Source organism: Protopterus annectens, chromosome 3.part1 (genome assembly GCF_019279795.1).
Source record: "Protopterus annectens isolate FY-2018-M chromosome 3.part1, PAN1.0, whole genome shotgun sequence".
Lineage (NCBI taxonomy): Eukaryota > Metazoa > Chordata > Ceratodontiformes > Protopteridae > Protopterus > Protopterus annectens.
This window is the reverse complement of record NC_056732.1, coordinates 696,429,707-696,454,405: the sequence shown is the minus strand read 5'-3', so window position 1 is coordinate 696,454,405 and position 24,699 is coordinate 696,429,707.

The window sequence follows — 24,699 nt, the reverse complement described above, 5'->3', positions numbered from 1 at the left end:
AAACATGATAGAAAACCTTGTTAAAAAGATTAAAAAATATTATATAATCGGCAATTCATACACCTAAATAACCCACATGTTCATTACGACAACTATAAATCAAATAATGTCATGCCCATGCTGAACCTAACATATAGTGAATAAGAAGGAGACCGTAACCATTGTCCTAACAATGCCATAATTCTGCTGAGCGTAATTGTAAAACAGGTTTTATTAAAACACATTCATTCAAACCCAGATGAGTAGTGTCCTTTAGTTTAAACTGCCGGAGTTATTACTTATACTCTAATTTCACCACCTCAGGAGTTTATTTCAATCTTTTCTAATATGGTAAATTTAAAATCTTTAAACAGGTTACACATTTGCATTTATTTAAAAGGAGAACTATTTGGATTCTTCATCTTAATGTCCTAATAGTGTTCACCAATCACAACTTGCTTACTATGTGCTTGAGAAATGGATGCCAAGAAATTCACCTCAAAGACAAAGCTTGAAAGGTGATTATTGGCATCTCTGTTGAGAGCGCATGATAATGTGTTATGATGGAAGCTCCAGTCATAATTTTTTGTAGTACATGGAGCTTTATCTTCTCCATGTGCTACTAGTTACAAAAAAAAAAGACATGAAGTGTTTTGTCAGCTTTCAAAACCTTAAAGCATTTAGTGAGTGCTGTCAGAAAGGTTATTTAACACATCCATTTTTGTTACAGAAAGTCAGGGACACATTAATGGGACAGACAGCAGGCAGAGATAAATCTGTATTTAATTCTTAATTCTGCCACTGTCATTTGTTGGTCAGTACTGGGAGGTTTAACTGCCTAGCATGATACCCAAAATTAACAAGTGGAGTAGGGGTGCTTAACATCTGTTAAAACTGGATCTTGCACTATAATGTTTTATCTTTTTCCAGATATCAGAGCCTAATCACCATGCTCCATGCACTGCATATATATATATATATATATATATATATATATATATATATATATATATATATATATATATATATACAGAGAGAGACAGAGAGAGAGAGAGAGAGAGGGAGAGAGAACATAGAACATAGAAAACCATACCAAACCATTACTGCAGAAACTATTGAAATAAATACAATGAATACTTGAGAATCCTTTGAATCTGTGCTTCATTAATGAAACAGTCTCTAAAAATTTAATTTCCAGAATGGGAGGTATTAGATTTCTTATAGTTTCTGTTGACTTAATACACATTAAGCGAATTATAAACATGACAACTTCTATTGAAAATGCAGTAAATCCAGAGTTCTCAGAAACTTTGGAGCTATTAATTGCTTTAGATGACTGCAAAACAATCAAATGGAGTTTGTTCTTCTTTACTATCCTCTGAAAACACAACGAGTCAAGGTGACGTTTTATAATTAACAAGAAAGTGCATCTCTTTCAATGTTAAAAATTTGAAACCATAGCAAAAGACTATATTGATTTAATTAATTCTAAATGAAACAACACAGCAAATAAATAAATAAATAAAAACTATACTATACTTGACATGGTGGTTACCATTTGGAAGATGATAGAATACTGAAGAAAATGAAATATAAACACTCAAAAACAACCTGGCAGCAAGGGAATGCACCTCCCATGCAACAACCTTGACTTCCCTATTATGGTATGCGGTACTCTCTGCTAATATGTCATATCTGCCCTCTACAGGACCATTATGTACTTCCTCTCTTATAGGCTGTACAGCACCAAAACATTTGGTGACAGTACAGTGGCATTTTCAATGCTTAAGGAATTTGATGATTTCTTTCCTACCATTAGCCATGGTTCTGTGGTTTTCCCAAAGCAGTAATGTGGATGACCAGATCACTGCATTCCATATGTTTGCATAAGACACATACAGACACACATAGACACACACACACACGCGCACACACACACACACACACACACACGCACACACACACACACACACACACACACACACACACACACACACACACACACACACATTGTACATGCAAACATGCAAGCATACACACTTATTACTTATGCAAGCTAAGTATGTCATGTTGCCATCATATCATCTGCTGAGCCTGCAGTTGTAGAAGCGTAGCTGCAGATGTGCAGCAGCATGTAAGGGTCTGCTGTACAATATTAGCATAGCTAAATAGAATCCAGAAACATAGGTTCTATAGTATTATGACACTGTGGAAACATAGCATGGTTCTGCAGTATTGTGACACTATGAAAACATAGCAGGATTCTGTAGTCTTATGACATTATGGAAATATAGCAGGATTCTGCAATATTGTAACATTATGGAAACAAAGCAGGATTCTGTAGTCTTGTGACACTATGGAAACATAGCAGGACTCTGTAGTCTTGTGACACTATGGAAACATAGCAGGATTCCATAGTATTGTGACATTGGGAACATATCAGGATTCTGCAGTATTGTGACATTATGGAAACATAGCAGGATTCTGTAGTCTTGTGGCACTATGGAAACATAGCAGGATTCTCTAGTCTTGTGACACTATGGAAGCATAGTAGGATTCCATAGTATTGTGACACTATGGGAACATAGCAGGATTCTGTAGTCTTGTGACACTATGGAAACATAGCAGGATTCCACAGTATTGCGACACTATGGGAACATAGCAGGATTCTGTAGTCTTGTGACACTATGGAAACATAGCAGGATTCCATAGTATTGTGACACTAGGGGAACATAGCAGGTTCTGATGTTTTGTAACACTATGGTAACATAACAGGACTCTGTAGTCTTGTGACACTATGGAAACATAGCAGGATTCCACAGTATTGCGACACTATGGGAACATAGCAGGATTCTGTAGTCTTGTGACACTATGGAAACATAGCAGGATTCCATAGTATTGTGACACTAGGGGAACATAGCAGGTTCTGAAGTTTTGTAACACTATGGTAACATAACAGGACTCTGTAGTCTTGTGACACTATGGAAACATAGCAGGATTCCATAGTATTGCGACACTATGGGAACATAGCAGGATTCTGTAGTCTTGTGACACTATGGTAACATAGCAGGATTCCATACTATTGTAACACTATGGAAACATAGCAGGATTCTATAGTATTATGACACCATGGAAACATAGCAGGATTCTGCAGTATTGTGACATTATGGAAACATATCAGGATTCCATAGTATTGTGACACTATGGGAACATAGCAGGTTGTGAAGTTTTGTAACACTATGGTAACATAGCAGGATTCCATAGTATTGTAACACTATGGAAACATAGCAGGATTCTATAGTATTATGACACCGTGGAAACATAGCAGGATTCCGTAGTATTGTGACACTATGGAAACATAGCAGGATTCTGTAGTCTTGTGGCACTATGGTAACATAGCAGGATTCCATACTATTGTAACACTATGGAAACATAGCAGGATTCTATAGTATTATGACACCATGGAAACATAGCAGGATTCTGCAGTATTGTGACATTATGGAAACATATCAGGATTCCATAGTATTGTGACACTATGGGAACATAGCAGGTTGTGAAGTTTTGTAACACTATGGTAACATAGCAGGATTCCATAGTATTGTAACACTATGGAAACATAGCAGGATTCTATAGTATTATGACACCGTGGAAACATAGCAGGATTCCGTAGTATTGTGACACTATAGAAACATAGTATAATTCTGCAGTATTTTTAAACTATGGAACATATCAGGATTCTATAGTCCTCACTATGGAAACATATAGTCTTATGACACTATGGAAATATAGCAAGATTCCATAGTTATATGACACTATGAAAATGTAGAAGAATAAAATAGTATTGTGACACTATGGAAACATAGCAGGATTCCATAGTATTGTGACACTGTTCAAACATAGCAGGATTCCATAGTCTTGTGACCCTATGGAAACGCAGCAGGATTCCATAATCTTATGACACTATGGAAATGTAGCAGGATACAATAGTATTGTGACACTATGGAAACATAACAGGATTCCAGTGTTGTGAAACTTTGTAAACATAGCAGGATTCTGTCATCTTGTGACACTAAGAAAACAAAAGGATTCCGTACTCTTGTGACACTATGGAAACATAGCAGGATTCAATAGTATTGTGACACTGTGGAAAGACAGCAGGATTCCATAGTATTGTGCCACTAGTCAAAGAATACAAAACAAAAATTGAAATCCAAATACATACTAGTGGGCAGAAATTAGAAATCACAATCTTTATGAAATTTTTCTGTCCACTACTACATATTATGATAACCTCAGTGATAAACAATGTATATAGCTATATAAACTCACCTTCCATCTAGTTAGACTGGACAACTCCATGGAGTTACTCTAGGTCCGGGTTACAGTGGCTAAGTCCACCATTCAAGTCACAGCCAGTTATAGATCCACCTGTATGGGTCACAATGCCCATGAAGCCTACTTGTCCAAACTGGAGACAATCCAAATTTTACCGAACACACTGGTTATGGGGAATTTCAATTATCCCACCATCAACTGGGAATCCTATGCTAGCCCTAACTCACTAGCACAAACGTTTCTTGACTTTTTAATTCAAATGCCATTGAATAAATTGTACCCCAACAAGAGGGACAAACATTCTAGATCTGGTGCTCACCAACATTTCAAACAGGTGCATTGGTGCAACTGTTGGACCCTCCTTAGTTAAAATTGACTACAAATCAGTCACCTTCAAGCCGGCACTAACACCAGAATTCACAAAGGGTGAAATCAGACTAAAAAACTTCACTAAGGCAAACTATACCCTCCTAGGTGAAGGTATAAATGCATTCCAAGCCCCACCCCAAGCTGGAAGTGGTAACTATGCCGAAGCTTACACTAAAGCCCTGTATAACCACTTGCATAAATGTATAAACTTAGCTGTACCAGAAAAAATCAAAGTCAGAACCCCTAGTAAAAACAAGCTGCCATGGTGGACCAGCATCAAACTCTACAATAAATGTAAAACATTGCTGTCCAAGAAAACAAAGGGAATGTCCCAACAATGGAAAAGTGCCCTTCTCAGCCTGAAAAAGCAAATAAGATGACTTGTCAAATCCTCCAAGGGCTCCTTTGAGAGAAACTCAGCAAGTACAGCCAAGGATAACCATATGGCCTTTTACAGCTACATAAGTGACCTAAACGGTAGGACCCAAGTATGAGCAGAACTAGTGACCAATGTTATCACACACACTGACCCCACAGAGGTAGCAAACCTGCTAGCAGATAGGTTTGGCAAAAATTTCACTCCCTTATCCCCTCCTAACTTACAACAAACCTTCCCCCAAACTACTCCCCATCCTACATAACTGAAGAGCAGGGTCCTCAAAGCCCTGTCCAAGGCAAAAAACACAGCCTCTATGGGACCAGACGACATCCTAGGCTGTCTTCTAAACAAGCTAAAACATGAACTAGCATCATCACTAAGAACTTTTTTCAATCATAGCCTAACCACAGGCTTTGTATCTGTGGAATGGAGAACAGCTACAGTTATTCCCCTCCACAAAGGTGGCCTAGCAACAGACCCGGAGAATTACAGACCCATAAGCCTAACCAGCCTCATTTGTAAAGCCATGGAACTTATCATTATGGGCCTCATAAGTAAAGAGATAGCTGACCTCCAAACCCTGTATCCTACCCAATTTGTCTTCCTGTTAAATCAGGCAGATTTCTTTGAAAGTGTGATCAAGGTCAGTGATGAGGGCAAATCTGTGCACACAGCATACCTAGACCTAGCAAAGGCTTTCAACACAATCCCATATTCAGGCATTACTGAGAAATTAGCAAACTGAATGTGAACCCCTTCGTTGTAAGATGGGTTGCCAAGTGGCTCGCATACTGGATGCACACTATCAAAGTGGATGACTCCACATCAACCAGCAGACCTGTTATGAGTGGGGTGCTACAGGGGTCAGTACTGGGCCCTCTTCTGTTTGGTATATACTTTTCAGAAGTTCATGTCAAAATCAACGGGTTGTGGCTGACCAAGTTTGCAGATAACTGCAAACTAGGTGCAATCATTGAATCCCCAAATGATGTCAGTATACTCCAGGAAGGTCTCACACAGACCAGCAACTGATATATTAGTCACGGTCTCAAACCTGAATGCAATGAAATGCATCATCATTCCCTTTGCCACAAAAAATGCCCCTTCTGACTATCAAATCAACAACAATACTCTAAGTACCCATGAAGTGGTAAGGGTCCTGGGATCACAAGTTTACTGCAGCCTTAGACCACCATGTGTCTACTGTAGTAAGGAAAGCTTTCTACATAGCACACTTGATTAGTAAAGGTATCGCCTCAAGAGCAAAAGAAGTTATAACCCCCCTATACTCGGCACTCATCCAGACCATAATTGAGTATAACAGTTATTTGCCATGTACTGTACTAAGCACCTGCAGCAATTAGAGAGACCTCAGAGGTTTCTAACAAAGAAGATCAAGGGGCTCAAGCATGTGCCTTACACAGACCGACTAAAGTCCCTGTCACTTGTATCGTATAGACTTCTTAGGGGAGACTTATGCCTGGCCTACAGAGCAATCCAAGACCCAAACCTAATGAACTTGTTGCATATCAGTAAATCAAATGGGACTAGGGCTACCCATTCCAGAGACATAAATATGGCCTGTGACTTAAACAGGACATGCTGGAGGGACAGATTTATCTCCCAGCGAATGCTGCATCATTGGAACAGGCTACCAGTTCATGTGAAACAGAGCACCTCTGTGACACTGTTCAAGAGAAATTTGGACGAGGGGCTGAGGCACTATAAATTCTTACTGGGGATAGCTCCCACAACCCTCCTGGACATAAGCAGTCATCCCTCAATGCAACATTGGCTATTGACTAACATTTCTATAGTATTACATTGAGATGAAACGGCTGGCTTAAAATGACCTCTGGGACAATAGTCTAGCAATCTCCTATCATCCTGTGATAACCATGATCTGTAGGATGTGACTATGAATTCACACTGGATCTGTAGAGAGCACATGGTACAGCTCTCCATCTCAGCTTCTGGCTGCCTGTTAAATCTGTAGTATTTATTATGTTTATTTTCTAGGTATTTAGACTTGGACATAAGGATACATTGGCAATCACAACCATGTTACAGATGTTAAATTCAGAAAAATAGAATGCATTACATTCATTAGCAGAAGATTATTTAAATACTGGGTAATGCCATACGAAGAAATTAATGTGCTTAGTAATGCTAACTTGGTTATCAGCTGTTTATTTTCAGTGATATTAATACATTGGATAAGCAAGCCTGCTAAGTCAAAACATAAAAATATAACATGAAATCAGCAAGTCTTTGATATGGCTATATGAGAGCAAAGTGCCAGAAAAGCATCTGAAAAATAAACATTTCAGACAAGTATTAAAGGAAAATGAAGTGCATTTACTTATTATGTTGTCTGGTAAGGAGTTCCAGTATTTAGAAACTGCTATGGAAAAGGTTTTTGAAGTTGAACTCAAATGGTGGATGGAAGGTAATAATAATGATATGGCAATAGCAGAGGTACAAAGGGATAAAGAATGTTTTCAAGTTTTAGATTTTAATTTTGTGAAGGGCAGTAGCTATAGTATAATACTCAAAAGTAATGGTGATTAGACTATAATTATCTTAATAATTTATTGGTAAAAATGTTGTTTTTGATCAAGATGTGTCACAGAAGTCTAGCAGATGGTGCAGAGAGCTAAGGCTGTGAGCTGTAACTCCTGTGGTATAGGGTTTGATTCCCTAACTTCTCATTTTCCTCGGACTGGCCCTGTGTCTCTTATAGACAGAAGCTGAGAGTAAACATTCTCTAACTAAAATTGGATGGGTAATTAAATTCATTCCCTGCCTGGCCCCCATGTCTCTTATAGACAGAGGCTGACAGTAAACATTCCCTGACTAACATAACCCCCACACAACTTTTTAGTGACCTCCTAACTAACATAACCCTCCTAACAAACATACCCACCAATTAAGACACAAATGTTACCAGGGGCTGTAACTGGGTTAGGTTGCATAGCTAGGTGTATAAAACTGTGGTGGTCTTAGCCTAATATATACCTAAGAACCTATGAACCATTGTGAAGTGATGTATATCTTTGAAGGTTCCCATCTGTAGTATTTTACTAAAGCAAGTTTCTAGTCTGTTCATATAAATAGCAGAGTTACTAGTTAGGTGTAGAGCATAGTTAAGGACACGTCTAGGGTCTGAGTAAATGACAAAGTCACTAATAAGACACAAGGCAAACTTAAATATAGAAAGTAAGGCAGATTTTACAAAATGTTTGTTTGTATCCTTAAGCAGCCTGCTTTGGTGTTTGTCTACAAGTTTCAATTATCTTTGAAATTCACAGATTGTTTTTAATGTGTAAGAAATGACAAAAAACAAAAACAGAAAAAGAATTCCACTTCTTTAATACAAATACTCTTAAAAACTAAGTGCTTTCGCCATTAACAAATGGCTTCTTCAGAGTTAATAAGAGATAAATACATCACTTCATTTACATTTAAAAAGACATATTGTCCATCCAATCACTTGACCCAGCTCAAAAATATTTAATTAATTCAAAAAACAGACTTCCATTCCTAAAAGTGACATACATATGTTTTTCTATCTAAGCAAGTTTGCAAAATCTAAAAATAATTACATAAATAAACAAGACATATACAATTAATAACTAAATATTAAATATTTATATATATATATATATATATATATATATATATTTAAAAAAATATATATATATATATATATATATATATATATATATATATACACACACATCATATTTTGTGTGTGCAAAAATACAAATACAATATTTCAAAAACACTGCATCCTTAATTATAAAAACTTTATCAAGAAATATGTGTGTGTGTGTGTGTGTGTGTGTGTGTGTGTGTGTGTGTGTGTGTGTGTATGTGTATGTGTGTGTGTGTATATATATATATATATATATATATATATATATATATATATATATATATATATGTATATATATATATATATATATATATATATATATATATATATATATATGTGTGTGTGTGTGTGTTGCCATTATAATCATCATCTTCTTTCGGCTGTTCCTGTTAGGGGTCACCACAGCGGACCATCTGTTTCCATTTCTTCCTGTCCTCTGCATCTTGCTCTGTCACACCAACCACCAGCATGTCCTCTCTCATCACATCCATAAACCTTATCTTAGGCCTTCCTCTTTTCCTGTTACCTGGTAGTTTCATCCTTAGCATCTTTTTCCCAATATACTCAGCATCCCTCCTCAGCACATGTCCAAACCAACGTAATCTTGCCTCTGGCATTGTCTCCAAACCTTTCAACCTGGGCTGGCCCTCTAATAAATGTATCCCTAATCCTGTCCACCCACGTCACACCCAGTGCAAATCTTAACATCTTTAACTCTGCCAAATCCAGCTCTAACTCCTGCCTTTTTGTCAATGCCACTGTCTCCAACCGATATAACATAGCTGGTCTCACTACCCTCTTGTAGACCTTTCCTTTCACTCTTACTGGTACTCGTCTGTCACAAATCACTCCTAACACACTTCTCCACCCACTCCATCCTGCCTGTACTCTCTTCTTCACATCTCTTCCACACTCACCATTACTCTGAACTGTTGATCCCAAGTATTTAAACTCATCCACCATTGCCAACTCTAGTCCCTGCATCCCCACCATTCCTCTATCCTCCCTCTTATTCACACACATATGTATTAGTCATGCTGACCTTCATTCCTCTCCTCTCTAGAGCATATCTCCATCTCTCCAGGGTCTCCTTTACCTGTTCCCTACTCTCACTAAAGATGACAATGTCATCTGCAAATATCATAGTCCACTGGGACTCCTGTCTGATCTCTTCTGTCAACCTGTCCATCACCATTGCAAATAAGAAAGGGCTCAGAGCTGATCCTTGATGTAATCCCACCTCCACCTTAAACGCATCCATCACTCCCACCACAGACCTCACCGCTGTCACACTACCCTCGTACATATCCTGTACCACTCTTACATACTTCTCTGACACTCCTGACATCCTCATACAATACCACAACTCCTCTCTAGGCACCCTGTCATATGCTTTCTCTAAGTCTACAAAAACACAATGCAACTCCTTCTGACCTTCTCTGTACTTCTCCATCAACACTCTCAGAGCAAACATCACATCTGCATGCCATTATAATAAAATATAAATACTAGATTTCATTGGCCCTTTGTTTAAATACTGGTGTAATGGATATATTTTCATTCAATCCAGGGGGACATGTTGCATTTAATTTAATTTGCCATTTATATTCTAGTTTTTCTACTCTAAGTTTGTCATCTCCCCCTCTTTCACTTGGAATCACTTGGTCAAATACAAAGAAACTAAACTTCTTGTAGTTAGGACATGTAGTACTATGAATAAGCAAGGCATTATGTACATCTTTGTTCTTAATTGCCCTAAGATGTTCTGCTATCCTGTCTTTAAGTCTCCTTATAGTTACTCCCACATAAAACCAGGGCAGGTGCTGCAACTAGCCAAATACACTAGCATGTTTGAATTGCAACTACATCTGCCCGGACATGGTATAGACCTATTATATCCAACTACTGTCACATATGGGCCATCATGAATATACTTCCAATACCTGCAGGCCCCATATTTGTACATAACTGAATGTATACTTCTAGAAATTGGCCTCTCTAAGATGATTTTAATATTTTTCCCCTACAGAATACTACTCTTGGTGTCTGTCCCAATTTCTGCTTCATGTTGATATCAAAACTTGTGTCCCATATTTTCCTAATAATTTCTAAAATTGTAGATGTTTGGTGATTGTTTCTCAATATAAGGGCATCTGATTTGTAAGGTTCAACTTTCTTCTCTGGACATTGATTTCCTCCCCATAAAATCGGGGGAAAGGAAGTATTTCTCTTCCTTTGACTTCATTTCTTACCTCCAAAAGAAATTTCATTTGGTATCCTCTGTCCAAAAACATACCTATTAGAATATATATTTCTTTTTAGTATGTAATATTGTCACTAATTAAATGTGACAACCTTACCATTTGGCCCTTAAAAATACTTTTGCGCTGGTGGAAAGGATGACAACTTTGATAATGTAGTAGAGAATTACTATATGTTTCTTTCCTAAATATATTGCTTTGTATACCTTTCAGCATTTTTATGAGGTGGATGTCAAGAAAGTCTATCATCTCACCATTCCAATTACTAGTAAATGTGAAAAAAGAGGTAATAGTGTTTAAATAATCTACAAATTGTTCAGCCTCTTTCTCATTACCTCTCCACAATATTAGTATGTTGTCCAAAAAATGATTATATAAAACTGTATGGACCCTAAAAGGAGACTGGAACACAAACCTTTCTTCCCAATACAAAATAACCAAGTTGGCAAAGCCAGCAGCACACTTTGCCCCCATGGCTACTCCTGATGTCTGATGAAATATTTCCCCCTCAAAACTCAAATAGTTGTTCTTTAATACTATTTCCATTAAGGCAACTAATGTGTCTATCTTCACACCATTGTTTTATACTTTTTATAAGGCTTTCTCTAAAGTAATTCGAGTCTTCACCATGTGAAATGACTGAAAAAAGATTTACCACATCTATGGTAAGAAAAAATAAATTGTCATTGTTCAAGTCCCTTATAACACTCAAGCGCATGAGGCAATGCCAAGAATCTTTTAATATGTGTTAAATCCCAACTACCACCTGTTGTATTCCCATGTCCACAAACGAAGCCATCAGCTTAGTTTTTAAGCTCTTTGCTGCCACTATTAGTCTAAATGGGGGGGGGGGGTTAATATTTTTGTGGATTTTGGGAATTCCAAACACAACAGGTGTAACTGGATGTTCCACATTAAAGCAATTAAATTCACTTTCATGTATTGCCCCTTGAAAAAGCGCATCAAGCAAAAACAAGTCTATTCTATGGTAAGCAATAGTCATCTCATTTTTAGAGACCCTCTGATATGTGGAATAGTCATTTAAAATTTCTTGCATCTTTGCCACATAATCTAAGTGAGACATTATGATAACCCCGCCCTTGTTATCAGGCTTCATAATCCTCACCACACTATTATTGGCCAATTCAAATAAAGCATTTCTTTCTTCAGTACTAAGATTATCACATTTACCAAAGTTACCAGTTTTTGCCATATTTCTCCTAATTTCATTGACACACAATTTTTCAAATATTATAATGTCCTTATGAACAGGACATATAAATGTACTTTTCCTTTTAGGAATAAAAGGTAACAAACTTTTTTCATTATTTTGGTCACTGAAAAACAGTGACAAATTCAATTGCCTTGTAAACAGTTTAAAGCTAGTATAGACATCCACAAAATCTAAATAAAATTCAGGCACAAAAGTAAAACCTTTACACAGCAAATTATGATGTACACTTTTAATTTTCAAGGCACTGTACTTGTAAATTGTGAAACCATCTTTTTTACAAATGTCCTAAAAGGAAAAGTACATTTATACTTCCTGTTCATAAGGACATTATGATATTTGAAAAATTGTGTGTCAATGAAATTAGGAGAAATATGGCAAAAACTGGTAACTTTCGTAAATGTAATAATCTTAGTACTGAAGAAAGAAATGTTTTATTTGAATTAGCCAATAATAGCGAGGTGAGTATTATGAAGCCTAATGGGGGTGGAGTTGTCATAATGTCTCACTTTGATTACATGGCAAAGATGCAAGAAATTTTAAATGACTATTCCACATATCAGCGGGTCTCTAAAATGAGACGACTATTGCTTACCATAGAATAGACTTGTTCTTTCTTGATGTGCTTTTTCAAGGGGCAGTACATGAACATGAATTTAATTACTTAAATGTGGAACATCCAGTTATGCCTGTTGTGTTTGGTATTCCCAAAATCCACAAAAAATATTGACCCCCCCATTTAGACCGATAGTGGAAGCAAAGGACTCAAAAACTGAGTCGATGGCTTCGTTTGTGGACATGGGAATACAACAGGTGGTAGCTGGGATTGAACACATATAAAAAGATTCTTGCCATTGCCTCAATCACTTGAGCATTATAAGGGACCTGAACAATGACAATTTCTCTTTCCTTACCATAGACGTGGTAAATATTTTTTCAGTCATTCCACATGATGAAGGCTTGAATTACTTTAGAGAAACCCTTGCAAAAAGTAGAAAACTTAATGGAGTGAAGATAGACGCATTAGTTGCCCTAATGGAAATGGTATTAAAGAACAACTATTTGAGTTTTGAGGGGGAAATATTTCATCATATATCAGGAGTAGCCATGGGGGCAAAGTGCGCTGCTGGCTTTGCCAACTTGGTTCTTTTGTACTGGGAAGAAAGGTTTGTGTTCCAATCTTCTTTTAGGGACCATATAATTTTATATAATCATTTTAGGACAACATACTAATATTGTGGAGAGGTAATGAGAAAGAGGCTAAACAATTTGTAGATTATTTAAACACTACTACCTCTTTTTTCACATTTACTAGTAATTGGAATGGTGAGATGATAGACTTTCTTGACATCCACCTCATAAAAATGCTGAAAGGTATACAAAGCAATATATTTAGGAAAGAAACATATAGTAATTCTCTCCCACATTATCAAAGTTGTCATCCTTTCCACCAGTGCAAAAGTATTTTTAAGGGCCAACTGGTAAGGTTGTCATGTTTAATTAGTGACAATATTGCATACCAAAAAGAAATATACATTCTAATACGTATGTTTTTGGACAGAGGATACCAACTGAAATTACTTTTGGAGGTGAGAAATGAAGTACAAAGGAAGAGAAATTCTTCCCTTCCCCCAATTTTATGGGGAGGAAATCACTGTCCATAGAAGAAAGTTGAACCTTACAAATCAGATGCCCTTATATTGAGATACAATCACCAAACATCCACAATTTTAGAAATTATTAGGAGAATATTGGGGCACAAGTTTTGATACCAACATGAAGCAGAGGGTGGGACAGACACCAAGAGTAGTATTCTCTAGGGGAAAAATATTAAAACCATATTAGAAAGGCCAATTTCTAGAAGTATACATTTAGTTATGTACAAATGTGGGGCCTGCAGGTATTGCAAGTATATTCATTATGGCCCATATGTGACAGTAGTTTGATATAATAGGTCTATACCATGTCTGGGCAGATGTAGTTGCAATTCAAACGTGCTAGTGTATTTGGCTAGTTGCAGCACCTGCCCAGGTTTTTACGTGGGTGAAACTATAAAGAGACTTAAAGACAGGATAGCAGAACATCTTAGGGCAATTAAGAACAAATATGTACATAATGCCCTGCTTATTCATAGTACTACATGTCCAAACTACAAGAAGTTCAGTTTCTTTGTACTTGATTGAGTGATTCCAAGTGAAAGAGGGGGAGATTACAAACTTAGAGTAGAAAAACTAGAATATAAATGACAAATTAAATTAAATGCAACATGTCCCCCTGGATTGAATGAAAATATATCCTAGGGCCAATGAAAACTAGATTTAGGTATTATTATAATGGCAACATATATATATATATATATATATATATATATATATATATACATATTTCTTGATAAGGTTTTTATAATTAAGGACGCAGTGTTTGTGAAATATTGTATTTTTATTTTTGCACACACAAAATACAATGTATATATATATATATATATATATATATATATATATATATATATATTTTAATACATATATATATTTCAATATTTGGTTATTAATTGTATATGTCTTGTTTATTTATGTAATTATTTTTTAGATTTTGCAAACTTGCTTAGATAAAAAACATATGTATGTCACTTTTAGGAAGGGGGTCTGGTTTTTGAATTAATTAAATATTTATGAGTTGGGTCAAGTGATTGGATGGACAATATGTCTTTTTAAATATAAATGAAGTGATGTAGTTATCTCTTATTAACTCTGAAGAAGCTTTTTGTTAATGGCAAAAGCGCTTAGTTTTTAAGAGTATTTGTATTAAAGAAGTGGAATCCTTTGTCCGTTTTTGTTTTTTGTCATTTTTTACTAGTTTTACCCTTATTGGGTATAGTTTTGTTTGTTTTTAATGTGTGTTTCGATGGTGAAGGAAGAGACAATTCAGTCATAGGTACCGTATCCTTTCAATGAGGTTTCCTGTGCGGGTGGTGAAATAAATAATGTTGTTTAAAGATATGTTCTTGGAGTGGCACCCAACACCATGACCTTAATTTTAGAAGAAATAACTGTAATTCTTAGTGATCTTTGTTAATACTATTATAATTCGGGTTAGAGGACCAGAAAACTACTATCATTAAAGAGAAGGAAATCTACAGTAATGAGTTTGTTAAAGAATTTATTAATGAAGAAGCAGGAAAAAGGTCCAAAAATGAAACTTTGTGGGATTTCACATGGTTGAGGATAATGGGGGAATGCATAAGTTGTAGAGGACATTAATAGCATTCCTAATATGAAACTGATAAATTCAATGAAGCATTCTTGTCAGTGCCACTAAAATTAGACATACAGAGTTTATAAGGATGGCAGACTGAGTCAAATGCTTTGGCTAGATCATTGAATGAAGCAAAAGTTAGGTCTTGTTCCGTGTTGTTACAGATGCTGTGTAAAAAAGGATAGGAAGGCAGTAGTAGCATTCTACCCTTTATAGTGATTATGCTAGTCAGGTCAAAACAGTTTGCTTTCAACAATGTGATTAGTCATTTGAGTGGAATAGTAGTTTTCAAGTGAGGTGGTGTTTGGTGTCTTAGATATTAAAGTAATAGCAGCAGATCTCTAAATTTTGAAGACAAACCTGCAGATAATAATATGATAAAGCAATGATTATACAGCAAGAATGTAGAAATTTAAAGTACAGACAATCTGAACCTAGGCATAGGGTTTTATTGTTCTATACCCTTTGCTTATGGTTGAGCAAAACGTATTGGGGAACAACAATGAGAGATGGAAATATTGTGACTGTTATCTTGCTGTGAAAGGGGGGGTGGTCAAATGGAATTAAATGACAAAAATTTTTTACTATAATATTCTCAGTTGGATTCCCTAGTTAAAAAGCAATCTTTTGGGTCAGGCAAGCTGTGTTTTTTGTCAAAAAATGAATTTTAGTTAACTTATGCTTGTTTTGCATGTCACAGATTTCAATTATTTCCATAGAGATTTTAGATTATTTTTTGAAACATTAAATCTGGATTTAAAAATTCACAACTTTAGTTAATAAATATTTTAACTGCTTTTCAGTGAATAATAATGCTCCCATATTTATGTGTTACAGTTAGATTTATAATAGAATAAAAACACCTCTTGTTTACATAGTTTGTTTTATTGTGCTCTTGTGAAACACAAGGTAATGTTATTATGAAAGGCAAAAAACACCAAAGAACAGAAAGTACTGTTTCCAGATGATTAAGACAAAGGGTTGTTAATAAACTGTTTCCTGTAAGCCAGGGTTTGATTTCTACAGCCTCCTTGACCAGACAGTGCTTCCAGATCACTTTTGTAACAAGACACTTGTGTTTGGTGAACTTACCTAGTTAACTAAAACATAAAAACAAAATAGCAATCATGGAATGTCAGTTATTGAATAAATTTAATCATGTGGAAAAACATATAGCATAATTGATATTTTCGCTATTAAAGAAAAGACAACTGGCTTATATATAATACTCTGAGTTAAGACAAAATCACCAAGAATGAATTAAAAGTACTACTGGGTATGAGGAATAATTAGCTGATAGGTTTAAATTGAGCTGAAGGGTGATTGTAGATGATGCCCATTTAATATTATATGATTTTCAGATAAGATGCAAATGATCCAACTCAGCCATGGTCAGTGAGGTTTGGGAAGGTGGACAAAAGATGAGGGTGACTGAAGCTCCTAATGAGAAGTGTTCTGTCATATTAGTGCTTTCTCAAGTTTAAGCTTTTACATACTATATAAGTGGAAGAAATGCAGTAGGATATTATGTAAATAGATATTAGTTAATATTCAGTTATAATATACTTGCTTCCTGTTAGAAAATGCAATTGTCCAAGAAGTGCCAACAAAATATTTCAAATATACAAAAGATTAAAGATACAAAATGGCTGTCTGTGGAGTCCTTAGAAGTAGATAGTGAAAGATGCAGCCCAAAATGCAATGGAAGTAGGGAAAATATAATAAACTGAATGCCGAGTTTTGGTGAATAACAAAAATAAATAAGGAAACATATTTAAATTAGCAGTGAAGAAAGATAATAGAATGAGAGCGACAACAGACAAATTCCAGGTTTGAAATACTAAAGGAAACTCCAACATAAATTATGAAAGACAAAGATGGGAACGATGTAGCAGGCTATAACATTCAGCCACAAGAAGGCACAGTCTCTTTGTGTGTGTGTGTGTGTGTGTGCATGTGTGTGTGTGTCTGCTAATCTGCATATATATATATATATATATATATATATATATATATATATATATATATATACCTATAGATTAATGTAGAAGATAAGAGACAGGGTAAGAAGGTGCAACATAATGATTTCTTAGTAATTAAAATCTTGAAGTTTAAGCCTGGAAGCACACAGGACCTAAAATATTTTCAGATGGGTAAGTTACTCTTACTTTTAAAGCATAAATTTACACTATAATATAATATAATATACTATAAATTCCCTTTCTATTCCAAACATTTTACTACCACTAAAGCCTATAACCTAAGAAGCCAATCCAGATCTGATCCCTCCCTACAAACCCCTTAATTCAAACTGTACTCTGCTAGCCATTGCTTCTCTGTACTGGCCTCGGTCTTATGGGAGTCATTGCTTCCTGATTTTACTTACCACAAATGGTATGCCTGTTCAGGCCACAGTTCAAGCAATACTTACTAAAAGAGTTCAAATGCAATGTCCATCCAATGGACATGTCACATAAACTGATACCTCCAACTGGTTGTACCTTTACCTCCCCTACATGTCCTAGCCTGTGATTCATATTACCATACCATTACTACTCCATTTACACTATAATATAATATAATATACTATAAATTCCCTTTCTATTCCAAACATTTTACTACCACTAAAGCCTATAACCTAAGAAGCCAATCCAGATCTGATCCCTCCCTACAAACCCCTTAATTCAAACTGTACTCTGCTAGCCATTGCTTCTCTGTACTGGCCTCGGTCTTATGGGAGTCATTGCTTCCTGATTTTACTTACCACAAATGGTATGCCTGTTCAGGCCACAGTTCAAGCAATACTTACTAAAAGAGTTCAAATGCAATGTCCATCCAATGGACATGTCACATAAACTGATACCTCCAACTGGTTGTACCTTTACCTCCCCTACATGTCCTAGCCTGTGATTCATATTACCATACCATTACTACTCTAAAATCACTACACACATAATTGTATCCCCTCTTTCAACTCACTGGTCTATATTAGGTTTTGTTACCTAGCAAATACCACTCATATCTCCCCACTTCTACTTCTTTTACTTTCACCATATTGTACCCTTTCTGTTTCACTTATGCAGCTGTAAATATATTTGGTTTTTAAGGTCTTCTATGTATATATTGTTTGCCAGATTGTATATGCTTACTCATAAATGTAAACCATTATTTGTATGCTGTACATTGTTTTGTTACATTATGATGTAACTTAACCTGAGCCTGTAATTGGTCATTGCTTGATCAGTGTTCTACCCCAATAAACAAATTTAAATAAATAAATAAATAAATAAATAATGGTTTTAATATAATTGTATCCAAAATATATAATGAAAATAATGTTAAGCACTATACCCTTCAATCACTATAGGTAAATTATTTAATATCCCTATAAAACACCTACAACATGTTATTTTTGTAAAGTCTAAAGTTTAGAAGATGTTATTTAATTAACTAATTGATTATGTATTTAATTAATCCATTCATTCCTTCATTTGTTTATTTATTAGCATTTGCTTACAAGGAAATTCTAACTAGGTCGACAATGTCTCAGCAGAGGCACTTGGAGAAAAGCTCCACTGAGACTACAAATATAATATCGATCCATATTGAATTACATTAACTATACAGTTAGAATGGTTATACAGCTGCAAAAACTGAACCGAATCAAACCATCTAATTCTCATAAATAGACATAAAAATAATCATGCAATAGGTACAATGATGGACAAAAAGAAAAGTCAAGAGTTGTTCAAGTCAAAAAAGGTTAAAAAAATGAAAGTTTAATTTATTAGTAGGTCATATTACTTGTAGTTAGGTAGATCTGTGAGCATTCGGTATAGTAAAATAGTGAGGAAGTAGAAGATTGAGTAATTATTACATGTACTTACATGAAAAACTGATATAGCAGAGAGTCGATTATTTGAACTAATTGGGACTTAGGGTAGTTTGGATAATCAATTTATTTGGATAATCAAACATATAATTGAACCGGATAAAAAAAACTTCTAAAAATACTTTTGATGAACATTAAACAAGAAAAATAAAACAACTATACTGTAAATACAAAACAGTACAGTATATTATTGTAGTAAAATATTTATTTATAAAACTGTTCAGATAATCCAACATATACTTGAACCAGATAAAAAACTTCTAAAAATGCTTTTGATGAACATTAAACAAGAAAAATAAAACAAATATACTGTAAGTACAAAACAGTGCAGTATATTATTGTATTAAAATATTTATTTGCCAAATTACAGCATAAGAGATACCAAACAGGACACAACTACATATAATCCACTAAAAAAAAAAAAAAGGTTGGGAAGGTGGCCTAATGGTTAAGGTGTTTGCCTTACAAACACAAGGTACAGGGTATGAATCTCACAGGGGATAACTGGCTAGGCTTAAAATGTCTCACTAGGGCAGTTAGCCTAGTACTAACCATTGAACCTATCATGAATTGTTTTTTGAACCAAATTCAATAGTCTTTTTGTGACAGTTAATCACGCATTCTCTGAATATGACAGTTTTCTTCTTGTTGCTCGTACGTTGTACATTGCAGTTTACAATGCTGTAAAAGTCTCTCTATGACTTGGGCCACTTTTTTGTTTTCTTCACCATCCTCATCTCCAACTTCTTCTTCACTCACTGCCTTTTCTTCTTCTTGCAAAAATGATAACATTTCATCATCATTCAAAATTTGAAAGCTAGGATCATTGTTGTTTTCTAACCACATTTGTGCATCATCTTTGTTACAGTCGGAAAATCCTGGGATTGCCTGGAACATGTCCACAATTTATTTTAGGCCCTCACTGGCATCTACATCAGTTGTCTCCTTTTCTCCTCATTCATCCAGCAGTCTATTCCAAGCCTTTTTAATATTATCTCGTGAGAATGTGTTCCAAGCATCAGCTACCATATAACTACAGTCTTTAAGACTTTTTTTGAAAACCCACCACACTTTCCTCATCTTTTGCCAATAATAAATGATGTGAGACTTGCTTCTTACACACCTTTTTAAGCTTTTCTATAACACCTTGATCCATTGGTTGAATCAATGCTGTTACATTTGGAGGCAAAAAAATCACTTCAAAATTTTCATCAACATTCACTTTCTCTACTCCTGGATGTGATGGCATATTATCCAGCTGAAGAAGTACTTTTCCAGTTTTCTTTTCTTTCTGTCTGAACTTCTTTACATTTGGGATGAACTCATTTGCACAACAGTCAAGAAATATTTTGCAGTTCATCCAAGCACTCTTCTGTGCTCTGTAGCACAGTAGGAAACATGTCACATTTTTGAAACATCAGGGCTTTTTGACTTTGCCAATCATTAGTGGAGGTAAGAGATGGCTTCCAGTGGCATTTGCAGTTACCATAACTGTTACTCGCTCTTTACTAACTTTAAAACCAGGGCCCTCTGTTTCTTGACTAGATGCAAGTGATTTATGGGGCAATGATTTCCAGTATACACCAGTTTCATCAGCATTATACATTATTGAGTGAATAGACTTCTTTTTTCAAAAGAGCCAAGAATGTTTCTTTAAATTTTTCAGTGGCAAGTGCATCACCAGATAAAGATCCCCCTTGAACCTCTAATTCTCGTATGCCATGATGAGATTTAACATTCTTTAACATGCCAATGCTAGCCTTAAAATCAAATGGACCATTGAGCCTTTTGTTTAACTCAAGTGCTTTTTCACACAATAGTGGACCAGAGATAGGTCCTTCTTTGCTTCTTCTTTACACAAACCATAAATACATAGCCTCTTCTAATTTTTTGTCTTTCGGGTTTTTCATGTTTTTTCCTTCTTTTTGACCCATGTTCACTGTCCAAATTCAATGGAGACTTCAAAATTATATCTTTTTTTACTTTTGATATCAGAAATTGTAGCCTTCTCAACATTGAAAATCCTCACAAGAGATGATCTAGTTTCACCCTTTTCTAGTCTAGTGATAATTTGTATTTTTGTTTCAACAGGTAAAACATTGCAGTTCCTTTTTCTTTTTTTTTCACAATTTTTTTTTTATTTTTCAAATGCATTTGAATGAATTCCATAGTATTTATACATAACATCTTAAATAACTATGTACACTATTTACATTAGCCTGACACTATAACAGATCTTAATGTATGCAGTTACTTTATAAGTATGTCCAATCCATTATCAGAGTGTCTGATCAATTATTGTATAGTGTCAATCAATGATAAGACTTTTCCCCAAAGGTTGTTGATAAATGGCTTTGGATAAATTCTTAGTTTTTTTAATTTTAATTGCCAATAATGCTGTGGTCTTCTGTAGGCTGTAGAAGTCTTCCAAAGTTGGTATTGTGTTTGTATTCCATCTTCTTGTTATACACTTCCTTGTAATTGCAAGTATAGTCCATACTGGATACATGTTTGACCTATTCAAATGAAGACCTTCGTTCACATTTAGTAATACAAGAGCATTAGTTAAATAAAATGATTCATTAAATAAAGCTTGCAGAAAGTTATGAATACCATTCCAAAATGGCTTAATTTTAACACAATCAAAGAAAATGTGGTTCCAGTCTGCAATGCATACTTGCTCACATCTCCAACATACTCCTTTTATGGAAGAACTAATTTTACTGATTCTATCTGGAGTAAAGAATGCTCTGTGCAAGCATTTCCAATTAAAAACTTTCCAGTTTTGTGTAAAGGGTGTATATGTTATCGATAATCAGATATTTCTTTTAATATTTTCAGTTAACTGTATTGAGTGTCCTTTTGCTATATATTTTCAATATGAGGTTTTGGGTGTTGTTTTATAGTTTATCACTATTTTTTAAATTTTGAAATACTGTTTCCCATGTCAAAGTCATTATATATGATTTCATATATGTATTTCCTAAATGTAGGTATTTCTTTAAATTATTCTACTTAAATCTTGCGACTATGACAGAATACTTTGTAAAGTTAGTCAGTCCTGTTGTGGAATTTTGTATGCTGTTTTTATTACTTGCATATCAAAAACTTTTACTTCTTTGATACATTGGAGCCAACAAACAAATCCTTTCTGTTCCCAGGAATTCATAATTTCTCTATATATTTTATGTGGAAAGTTCTTTGTGACTATAAATGGTGTTAAAAGATCAAACCAGATTTTTAAATCTATATTTGCATTAATACTTTTCCTAAATGAGTCAATGTAATAATTAATCATACGAGTTTAAGTGGGTTTAGTTATATCATATTGCATACACATATGTGCCATGCAAATTGTTTTTATCTATTTGAATTTTTTTTTTTTTTTTGTAAATCAAATTAATTTATTGATATTATAGTCAGTAATCCTTTCCAGTTTGCAGAGTAATTTGGATTTATCCAATCTGAGATTGTTTTAGATAGTGATGCTTTTATATATGTTTCTATATCAGGAATGTTTAATCCTCCCTGTTTCCATGGTCTAATATGATCTATTAAAGCTATTCTGTTTCTTTTGGGAAAATATAAAAATGTTATTAGGCATGAATTTATTTCTTTAAGTATATTCCTTTCTGGTAACAGTTGTATTGCCAAGGCTATATATAGGATCTTGGGCAGTAAAACCATTTTTATTAACTGTAGTCTATCTTCAAATGTTAATATTATTTTATTCCATTTTTCCACAGAGATTTTAATTGTATTGATGATATTATTGTAGTTTTTTGAGACTAATTCATTATTATCCTTGCATAACTCAGTTCCTAGATATTTTAAGGTAGATTCTTGTTTCCCTGTGATGTGACCCCCCCCCCTTAGTCTGCAGTTCTTTCTTTATTTAAAAATAAAAAAAATTGATTTTGATTTATTGAAATGAAGCCCTGAAATAATGTGAAATTTGTCAATTAATATATCTAATTCTTCTAATGTCTCTTTTGTATTAGATAATGTTAGTAATTTTTCATCAGCAAATAGAATTACTTTAGAATTGCATTGTTTATAAACATCTATTCCTTTGATTTTTACATTGTTATGAATTGAATCTGCCAATATTTCAATAGCCAGAGCAAATAGAATTGGTGACATGGGACATCCATGTTTAGTCCCTTTTGTTATATGTATAGATTCAGAGGTAAAAGGACCTAATTTGACATATGCTAAATTATTTGTATATATATTCTTCAGGAAATGAACAAAGGATGCAGGAAATTCAAATAGCATTAGGATTTTGAATAAATAGTCCCAATTTAGGGAATCAAAGGCTTTCTCTATAGCTAAGCCGATTGCGAGTGTTTCTTTATTTTCTTTATTAACATAATCTATAAGAGAAATCATCCTTTTAATATTGTCATGTGTGTCTATGATATATAAATCCAGTTTGATCAATATTTACTGTTTTGGATAGTGGTATTTTCATTCTGTTAGTTAATACTGTCATAAATATCTTATAGTCAGTATTTAATAATGATATAGGTCTATATGATGTACAGAGGTTCGGGGATCTATTTTCCTTTAGGATTGGTATGATTAAGGAATATCTCTAAGAGGGTGGTATTAAAGCTTGTGACTAAATTTCTAATAGAGTTTTATGGAAGAGAGAGATAGTATCTTTGAAGGAAAAAGCTTATACATTTCCATAATTATGCCATCTATACCTGGAGCTTTATTATTTTTACCCTCTTTTATTGTATCGGTAATTTCTTTGTAGGATATGGGTGCTTGCAGATCTAGTTTTAATTTTTCTGTTTTTTTTTATATTAGAACATTTTTCATCTAGATTTAATTGATCAATATGTATATTTTCTTTTTGAAAATGTTCCATATAGTGATTTCTATAGGCATCAAGAATGTCACCTATATCCAAGACATTGTTCCCTTTCTTTTCATGGAAGATACTTTTAATGTTATTAGCTTTTGATTGTATTTTGATTCTTGTGGATAAATTATGTAGATATTTGGGAGAAGTGGCCAGGGTATTAATTTTTAGTTTTTGTAAAGCTAAACTAGTTTTATGTGTAAGAATTTAATTCTATTTATTGTTTAATACTTCTACTTTCTTTTTCATCTCCAAATGATTTTTTTTCAGCTTTTACTGACAAAGGTGTGGATTGTAGATTTAATAATTCAGAATCCCATTCTCTGATTTTTTTATACCACATTAGGGTTTTATCAAATATGTAAGCTTTTAATAAGTCCCATATCATTATTTTATTTATCTCTGTGTTGTAATTAATATCTAAAAAGAACTATAATTCAGATAATAACCAGGGTTTGAAATTTTTAATT